This window comes from Poecilia reticulata, linkage group LG11 (assembly GCF_000633615.1).
Source record: "Poecilia reticulata strain Guanapo linkage group LG11, Guppy_female_1.0+MT, whole genome shotgun sequence".
Classification (NCBI taxonomy): Eukaryota; Metazoa; Chordata; class Actinopteri; order Cyprinodontiformes; family Poeciliidae; genus Poecilia; species Poecilia reticulata.
Window position 1 is genome coordinate 22,229,324 of NC_024341.1, and position 10,227 is coordinate 22,239,550.

General features: G+C 40.6%; 1 protein-coding gene and 1 long non-coding RNA gene across 3 annotated transcripts in view; one reads left to right on the top strand and one right to left on the bottom strand.

The window, feature by feature from the left end:
* znf219 (zinc finger protein 219) overlaps positions 1-3,831 on the bottom strand; it is a 29,280-nt gene extending 25,449 nt beyond the window's left edge. For both annotated transcript variants that reach the window (XM_008422586.2, XM_008422587.2), the window contains exon 1: positions 3,666-3,831. The gene's annotated coding sequence lies outside the window, so the exon portion shown is untranslated. The remainder of the gene's footprint in view (positions 1-3,665) is intronic.
* The window catches only part of LOC108166721 (uncharacterized), a 64,606-nt gene that overhangs the window by 32,243 nt on the left and 22,136 nt on the right, over positions 1-10,227 (top strand). The window lies entirely within an intron of this gene.

Consider the following 10,227-nt stretch of genomic DNA (forward strand, 5'->3'; position numbering starts at 1 on the left):
TCCATCCATCCATTTTCTTGCACCCTTGTCCCTTATTGGGGTCAGGAGGGTTGCTGGTGCCTATCTCCAGCTAATGTTTCGGGCGAGAAGCGGGGGTCATGCTGGACAGGTCGCCAGTCTGTCGCAGGACATGTGGAGACGTGTCTGTGTTTTTTTTTTTCAGCCAGAGGAAGAGCGGTAAAGCTAAAATTTACCAGAAAACAGAAAGGCGGAACATTTTGTGTTTTAACAACTTAAGCTAAATTTGGAAATGTTGGCAGCCCTTTGGAAGCCACTTAGTGGAAACTACAGTCATATTGATGGGGACACACACAGAGCTTTAGAAATGCTAGACATACTAACTGGTCAGATTGCTAATATGTGAAGCTAAAGACGGTTTAAAAAGTCTACTTTGTTTTTATTTTTCATTGGTAAACCTACGTTGTAAAAACTTTTTAATGTTATGACCTCTTGTGGCAGGAGAGTTAAGAAAAAGCTTGGAATGGTGTTCCTATGTCTTCTTTAAATTATTGTTCTTAAAGAGGAAACTTGGCTCAGAGTCTGTATTCGCAGCTGAAAGCTTTACAAAAGCTGGAGATCAAGAATCTGCTACAAAAGACTTTTTATTTTTAAATTGGCTTTCATTTTTCTGGCCACTGCTTTATAAGTTATTTCAATTTAAAGGCACCGTACAGTGGTGCACTTTATACATTTTTTTTCAAATATACACTGACTATAAAACAAAAGGTAATTAAGTATGTAGCTCAACAACATATTTCACAAAGATTTTTCCTAAAATCACACTGAAGAAAATGCTTTGTGTTTATTTAGGTTGATGACATCACATGAGACTCAAGAACTGACTTTATTGGCTGGCATTAGTAAAACTTGTGGCATTAAAAGCAATTTTTATATGGATTCAGAAACATTTGAGCTCTGAGTGGCTTAACCTAGCCTTTGACAAAAAACATGATTTTTATAACCTCCATTGGACACGTGAGTCTCTTTGGAGATATATTTGGCCAGAGATAGTGGGTGGTCTATTGGGTCTGCAAGAAAAAAAAAAGGGACCTCAAAAGTATGTCATTGCAATGTAATCACGGGTGCATTGATTGCAGTTTTCTGGCTGATCACCACTCTTCAAAAAGGATGACCTGCCGATTTCGATTTTGGCCGATACCAGTATTTTTTCCTTTTTTTTTTGTGAAAGTCCACTAAGTTGGCAACGGTGGGGTGACTTGTTAACTGTGCACATGCAGATTGAACTTGGTGAGAGCAGGTCTGCCCTCGCTAACGGCAGAACAATAGGAGCCAGATTTTCAGATATTTGGAGTTAGATAAGATCAGTAGATAAGATCAGTTTTGCCAATCTGGGCCAATTTAGGGAGTGCGCTCCGAAATACGTTTTTCCAAAAACTTCATTTGGTCACTCCAGTGTGCCCTGATTATCTTCACAAAGTGCTTCTGTGTATTTTATTAAAAACAAACGTATTTGAAGTAAAAATATGGAAATGAGGAGGAAAAAGAGAAAAACTACAAATAAATTTATTCAAATGAACTTATGCAACGTCGCCAGACACACTGGGGTGTAGAAACGTATATTTTTAATGTTATCTCATTGATTGACAACCAACAAAGCAAAACAAACTTAAAAACCGACCATTAAGTATTGTTCGATACATAATAAACTATGTCAAAACTTAAATGCATTTTACAAAAAAAAAAATGCTCTTGCATGTCACTTTAAAAGACCTACAGTTAAAGGAAACTTGGATACAAACAAGAGTTTAAGGATCCTCAAAATCGTCTGATTATAGGACAAGCCAGCAATGTCAACCTACTTCCTCTGGACACACACACACAGCTCTCAAGAGTGTGACATTTTGGGTGGATGTAAAAAAAAAAAAAAAAAGGGGGCATTTCAGAATGCCTAAACATATTCCATTGGATATAGAAAAGGGCGACGGGAGTGTCTTTTTGGTCAGGCCAGATGACACGTCTGCGCCTTATCTCGAGAGGAATTTCCTCCTCGCCCCTGTGATGTGCGTCAATAACGTGCAACCATTTTCAGCACGCTCTTTTCCCCTCTCTATCCTCCTCCTCCTCTCGCGGCCATCTCAATTAGAGGCACATTAATGAAATAAATAACCATCAACAAACAATGCACTAATAAACACCCCGACTAAAACGAGATTAACCCTGCCCCGTAGATTGTATCCCAGAGAAAAAGAATGCGATTAAAACACCACCAGCGGAGGAGGAGGAGGGGACGGGGGGTGTAGTTTGGAGAAGTCGGAGGGGTGGCGTGTGTGTGTGAGTGTCATGTCAGCCCATCTATCGCTCTCTCCCCTGCTCCATTTTGTTCCTAAATTTTCTATACAAAAGATTAAGGGAGGGGAGAAAAAGGCGAGTGAGCGAGCAGCGAAAGGAAAGAAGGAGGGGGGGTACAAAAAAAGAGAAAAGTGCCATCATGGATTTCATTTTTAACCCTGTGCCAATCTCAAAACGACATCCGTCCCAAAAAGCCACAGCGTCCGAAAAAGAAAACACGTTTATTTTTAACATCAAAGCTGAAACCCGGTATCTTGTCTTCACATAATTCAAACCTGCATGTCACACTTTATTTGCTACTTTATGAGGCGATGTTAGGACAGCTAAACGCCTCATAGTAAACACTGTAGTAAAAAAGGTGAAAGGAATAACGTCGCTCGAGACGCTTTTTCTGCGCAAAGCTAAAATGAAAGTGACGACGCTTATCTCGCAAACAAGGAGCCACACAATGCCGTTTAATGTGCGTCCAACAAAGACAATTAGTCGGGGTGAATACGTTCGCCTTCAACTCAACTTACACAAAATTAGACACTTTTTAAATTTGGCTTTTACCCTCATGCTTTGACATCCGAATTCTATCAACTCTAGTTTACTTTCCAACTCGAACACCGCATTGTTTTATTATTAGAGTTGCCCAAATTCACTCCTCCTGACAGCAGCTCCCAACTTACTTTAAGTTGCTTAAATTTGAAACAAATTCCTCTTTTTAGCACTCCGAGCGACTTTTCGAGCACTTGCGACCATTTTAAAGTCGCGTTAAAAATCGCCCCGACCTACCGAGTCGACTTGTTCAAACTGTTACGCTGAGGGGGCTTTTTCGGTGAAAACAGCGGTTTTCTCTCTCCCCTTATTTTCCTGTTTTTTACGGTCACGTCACGGACATGAGACGAGGCTAAAACGCATGTCGTCCACGCGCGCACCGACACAACACCCGGTTTTTACATACATGACCCAACGGAAAGTGTGTCCGGAGCGAGCGAGCGCGCGCTTACATGCATACCATACATACGTGCTTCATGCCAATCACTCCACATGCTAACACACACGCGCGCGCGCGTGTCTCTCCTTGTGTGTGCGCGCGCGAGAGAGCTAACTGCACATGAAAGAAGCAGAGAGATACAAAACACATCAACAACTACCATTATCCCGCTCGCGAGCGAGAAGAGGGGAGAAAAAAAAGGCAACAAGAGTCGCAGTTAAATTCTCCATTTTTGGAAATGTTTCATCACCGCTGTGTCATGCCACCGAGTGTAAAAGTGTACACACGGGCTATGTAAACATAGTAGTGGGAAAAATTGAAATGGATAAATGAAGATATAGGATATATGTTGAAAGTAAAGACTCAGTGTACTTACGGGAGAGGCGGCGAGGAGATTAATGACACGACACGTCATGATTACGTTTCACTTGAATTAAATACATTACGAGTTGGGAAAAAAATGGAAATCAGGGTTGTATACAAGCATACGCCGTTTCCCCCTCCCTCCCTCCGTTTGGTCACCCTCTCCTCTCTCTCACTCTCTCCTCCTCCTCCTCCTTCATCTCCCTTTCTTTTCTTTCTCCCCTTCTCTTCTTTCTTCTTCTATTCACCCCCCCCCCCCCAATTTATCGTACAGGAGTGAGTGAATAGGGGAGAGCAAAGGAGAAGTGGGAGGGAGAGTGATGTAGGTTGGAAATGTTAATTATAATCTCAGCACGGGCTCCATTTTACAACGCTGTCATCTCTTCACATTTGTATCCTAAATATGGCATCTGGGTTGGAGGGCAGCTGACAGTTTAGACACATTTTTTTTTTTCGTAAGGGGTGAAGGAGAAGGAGAAAGTTTCTCACCAGTGGAAGTGTTATAAAAGTGATGGAGGGAAAGGGGGGGGCAAGAGGCAGTTTAAATGCTGTAGTGAACCACCCCGGAAGCACATGGCCAGGGGAAGAAACAAAAGTGCACATATTTGGGTCCCAACATCAGGGTAAGTGACTGCATGGGTCCTTTGGGAGGAGGGAGCCAGTCCCCAGTCAAAAAAATAAAGAAAATATGTAAAGAAAAAAAAGTACTATTTTTACACAATATGTAAAATAAGCCACAAAAAAAAAAAACTGTTGAACTTAAAGAAACTAGATTTTAAGAATGAAAATTTCAAGCGCACGTTCAGACACAGTATAGTCATCCAGCTAACCCTCAAATTTATTGCTATTCTTGTATGGAAAATAAAACAATATATACACAAATCAGGCAAAACTTTATGACCGCTGACAGGTGAAGTGAACAAGTCAGATTATTTTTACATTATGGCACCTGTTAGTGGCGATGAGATTCTGGGCGCGTTGGTGAACCTCGTGACCTCGAAGTTGACGTGTTTAGAAGCAGGAAAAACGGGGAAGCGTTAGAATGTGACACATTTGGGTCAGGGCATATCCAAAACCTCAGTTCTCGTGGAGCGTCCCGGGTCTGCAGCGGCCCATATATATTTTGTAAGTGTTCCAAAGAATCCAAAAGTTCAGCAGAAAACTCTCCAGGGGTGAAATAAAGTTGTATTAATGACCCAAATTGAGAGAGAAAAGGGTCATTAATGCATAGCTTTTCCTAAAAAAATTTGCTAAAAATTCAGTTTTGTGCTAACAATTAAAAAAATTAATTTTACATGTTCAAGAAAGAAATAAATGAGCAAGGAACTGGCTTTCATTGCCCTTTGTTGGCTATAAAAAGCATTGTGCTGTCTGTACAGTGCTGTGTAAGATGTCAGTTCTACTAAAATAGTTTATTCATCCCAAAGGGAAATGAAATATTATAACCCATACTATCGGAGTATCTTCAAAGAGTTGTTTTTGGTTGATGATGCTGTGGGCAGGAAGGATCTCCAGTAGCAGTCAGTCTTGCAATGAATCTGAAGAGACTACTGAGTGAAGACTTGCTATATGACAGTCAAGCTAAGCTAGCAACTCAAAATCTAGGCAGCAGGGATGATGTTCTACAGTAGCATGATCTGGTTGACACAATCAGTTGTTGTCAAGAACTGCTAATCCACCTCAGTTGCTTTTGCAGCTTTAAATGCCCACCTGGTTGGATGGTTAAGAAGCCAGGCACACAGATGTTGGATGTTTTGGTCCTGCTCTGCAGCCATGAAGCCTCCCTTTCAACCCCTCTGGGATTTAGGGTTGTAGTTCAGGTTTTGTTTGAGCTTTTGAGATGCTAATCAGCTGCTTCCAGTTGTAAAAACGGTACCTTTGCTGTTATGTTTGTGTATCATAATGGTCCAAAAGTAATTTAAAAAAAAGTAAGAGTAGAATCCTTCCAACTGCACAGCATCAAAAACCAGAGGGAATAGTTGACAAAATATGCAAAATAAAAAAAAAAAGTTGAACAGAAGTCCACAAAAAGAACAAGTACTAATACAACAGAGCAGTTCCTGCATTCTGAGCGTTGCAATATCAGTGACTCTGTGTTGACCAGGTCATCTGTCCAAGTTGTACCCCACCTCTCACCCATTCTCACAGATAGGCACTAACCTGCCATGACCCTACAGGAAATGGATAATTACATACCACAAAAGCACGTTCAAGTCTAGTTTCATGTAAACAGTCAGATTATAGAGGATAAAAACTGCTTTGGTTGTCATGGCTGAACTCAAAAATAGTCTTGACAGTTGCTTTGATAGAAATCAATACTTCTTTAAATAGAAATTACTACAACCTTAATGCTAATACTGATGGCGCACTTGTTAGCACTGTTGCCTGGTAGCAAGAAGGTCCTGGGTTCATATGCCGACCTAGGGACTTTCTGCATGGAGTTTACATGTCCAAGAAGTACCGCACCACCTGTTAAAAGACTTAATATTTTGTTTTTACTTATTTTCATTTTAATATCCCAACTTCTTCAAATATAATCAACATAAATCACTTAAAGCTAGTAATTTAAGTATTAGCTTAAATGACTAAGCTATTGTTTTTTTAAAAAGAACAAAATCTAGATCTTTCTCATATTTAATTTTACTAGTACTTTCTAGTAGTGACATCACCAGATCACTTTCTCTACCAAAATAATTGCCTTGCAAACATTAAATACCCCTCATAAACAATGTTATGCTGTTTGTTTTATCACATGCAAGTTTGTACAGTGTTAAGTGACAGTAAGGAAACCATTTCCTTTTATAATTGATGGCAAGCCAACGGCAACACAATTTCTCGGAGGACGTTATTCACGTTCATTTCAGTCTTTAGTCCCAGAACAGGTTTGTTGTTACGTCTTGAACATTTCAGCCGATGTTGAGGTGAGAAAACTCTCCCAGCTGGATTTTTACACAGTTACAATTATGTGGCACAGTTGCTACTGGGAGGAGAAGAGATCAAGAAAGAGACACTGAAAGTCTATGACTTTGACTGATGTTGCAAGTTTTGGTTATATCAGATGGACTGTGGGAACCTGCCTGGATGCACATCCCAGATCTGCACACAGTTGCGTCTGATATGGCATGTAGCCATTTGAAGTGTATCCTATTGTTGTTGGCCTTGAAGAAAGTTATTTTCACATGCCAGCTCCTCTGCGAGCTCAAAATATTTTTTAGGTCTCTGTCCTCAGCTGTATTTGCTCCATTTGTATTAAGCCAAACTTTTCTCACACAGTTATCCGCTGTATTCATTGCTCTGAGTCCTGACACCACGGTTGAGTTCAGGGTCAAATGTCGACCATCGCAAAGCCAAACCTTTTTGTACTGAAGAGTTAGAGTGAGAACAAAAAAGTGTTGCAAAGGCAAAAACTCTGAATAATTCTCATATGTCCCTCAAGTCGAGCCTCATCTCTGACTTGTGGCAACAAAACTTGTAAATGTGATCAAAAAGTGAAAGTTGAAAAGCTGTTTATATGTCATATGCAGGGGTTCCCCGAGAAAGCCTGGTGGTAAGGGCTCTAGGATAGTCCAGCAGCAGTCTGCCAGGTTTTTACATTAATAAATGTTAGAAGTTACAAAAATTTGGAGGTGCACGCATGAGCAGGCTTTATAATTTCAAAATAATAGCTTGTGAGGCCAACGGGCAGCTGTGGTGATGGCGAAGTTGGTGCGCAACTGGTGCTCACCCCCTTGGCTAACTTCTGTACGATGTGTCTAATGTTTGCTAAAAAAGCTAAACAGTGTTGTGCTTGATCACCCTTTTGTATTTGTTTTGACATTTTCAACATGTGCTGTCCTAGCTTATTTATATTTAGTTCTCTCCTGCCTTTTTCCTTTGAGGAAACTATAATATTAATGTAGCCAATCTCTCAAAGTTTCACATGTTTTCACATGTTAGGTTTTCTTTGTCAGAAAGGAAAATCAGTGTCAAAATCATGATGGGAAGGACTTTGCGCTTAATTTTCTAAAGAGCACATAAACTTAGGGTTCCTTTCACACGTCAAGTGACAAAATCTGTTGATATTTTAGCACCTCCAATGGCAATTGGATGCTGATGGACCTTCAGCTTTCAGTTTATGTGAAGTTTTAAGCGAAGAGGACGGTGTCTGATTTACTTTGAATTGAGAAGAGAGGCAACAATTGTCTATCAGAGGTCTTCAAGAGTCAGATACATATGTGTACCATCTAAAACAAGCCTGGATACACACACAGATGTGTATACACTTCCACAAAAACAGACCAGTCACCACATTCTTACCTGTGAGGGTAAATGTCAATGTCTAATGACACCATGGAAATATGACCTGAATGTGTGCAAAACATTTTTATTTGAACACGTTCCTGCACAGTGCTTGTGTTCACTGACGTGTCAACCGAGTTAAAACATTGTGCTGTATGTGTCCATTTAAAGTTTCACAAGACCCAAACTGCGTCTCAAAGAATCTGTGATGAGATTTTACTTGAACTTAACACAGTTGAGTACTTATTAGAGGTGTGCCGATCGATCGGTTACCGATCATAATCGGCCGATTTTCGTGAAAAAGTGCATGATCGGTGATCGGCGATCATTGGCTCTTGTTGCCGATACTGATCACCTGCATCTCATTTCGCAGCCTGCCTGTGCAGCTGGTCTCCTCTTTCCTTYACACTAAGCAAACGCGCAGCAACAAATCCTAAGCGATGTGGAACTATAACGCACTGAGTGAATGGGGAAGTTTGCGTGTTGCGGCGGAAAATTGAAGCACGTCAAAATGCATCAACACAACGAAGCTAATACAACATAAAAACAATGCCATACTTGACGGAGTTTGGCTACATCGAGGCTCACTGCAGTAAAAAAGACATATGGAGGATCAGATAGCAGGTAAAGCAGCGCACAGCTACAAACACACGGATTAGCATGACGGTCAGAAAGCTAAACAAATAACCCGCAAAATTATTTAAGTCTTCGAACTGCGATGTAAGACGCTGGTTCTGCTCTCGCTCTCGGATTGTTTATTGTAATGGATCCTGTATTTGCCTTTGAATGTTAAGTTTTATACTTGAATTTTTTTGGCAATGTTGAGAGGTTTTATTTCGGCTCTTTGCATTATTTAGCCTCTTCAGAGCCTTCATATGTTATCAGTTTGTTAAAGATAGTATTACCGATAGCAGTACAATTTGCAGAATGCCTGTTTTGTTTAGTTTTCTTCTTGGAAAAAGTTATTAAAAACAAGTTTTTGTCTWAATTAAGGTGAATTCATGSTTCCTTTTTCCACATAATGTAACCGGTAGTGTTTATGATAAAAAAAAACAATAATAATTATGTAATCGGTATCGGTGATCGGTATCGGTGATCGGCCCTCATGGGTGATCGGTATCGGCAGGAAAAAACCTGATCGGTACTTCTCTAGTATTTATAAATCACATTACATTAAAAAACAATAACTTTACTCTTTAGCTTACCGGTTCATAAAAAAAACTTGAAGGGAAAGACCAGCTTTACCATTTACAAGTGACTAACTGTCAGCCAGTCGCTGTATTTTTGCACGTCGTTCATATTTTGTCCATAATTCTCTGGTGGAGATTTCAGCAAGTTAGCCATGATTAGCAGTCAGGCAACTATGTCAACCCAAAATTGCAACAACGTGAACTACTTCCTTTTTTTTTTTTTTTTACTTTAAAATAAGAGGGCCAAAGATAGATACAAGATGTCAAGCTAAAGTAATCATGCTAATTTCTCACACTTGCCTTATAAAGAGACTGGTGAGTTGTTAGCAGCTAAATAGCCTTTTGCCAGACAGATCAGGTTCTTGAGACATTTTGCGGCATTTTACGAGAACTCCTTCCCCTCCTACTGAAAACCGACAATCACAGGCCAACCTGCAATAGTCATAAAAAAAAATATCCAGCATTTGGGAGACAGTATTGTCTGCCATCTTCTGCGTGTTAATTATCACTTCTACCTTTGAATGTTCGTCCCAACATGTGGTCAGATTCCAGTCAGAACAAAAGAAAAGTTGGAACATTATCAGCAACAGGCCTGCTTTTTTCCTTCCCTACAACATTTAAATGTGCTGTGCTCACAGGCTGTGTAAAGGTAAATGTTGGCTCAGAAATTCAAATGTCTTTGCTGACGCAGAACATATCTCCTGGATCAGCCATTGTAAGCCCGCTATTGTGTGACTGACTTAGTGTCTGTGGCGTGTGTGCGGCGCACGCTCGCCTCCCGCGCGCGCTACTCTCGCAAATCAACGCGCGTCTGGGCCCGTTTTTGCACGTCAGCGGGTTAGATCCATGTATGCACGTGCATATATGTAGGTATGTCGGCGTCTGTCGTCGTCCCTGCGAGTGCGTGTGTGTTTGTGTGCACGCACTTGGTACATATGTGCCACAATGGCATCATCACCCGCCCCTGACGCTTTGATTGTTTTCTCCGCCGCAGCAGAAATGCACCAATTAATATGCAGAGAGTGAGTGAGACGGAGACACACACACACATAAATACAAAAAAACAAAACAACAAAAAAAAAACAAAAAAACAAAAAAAAAAAACAG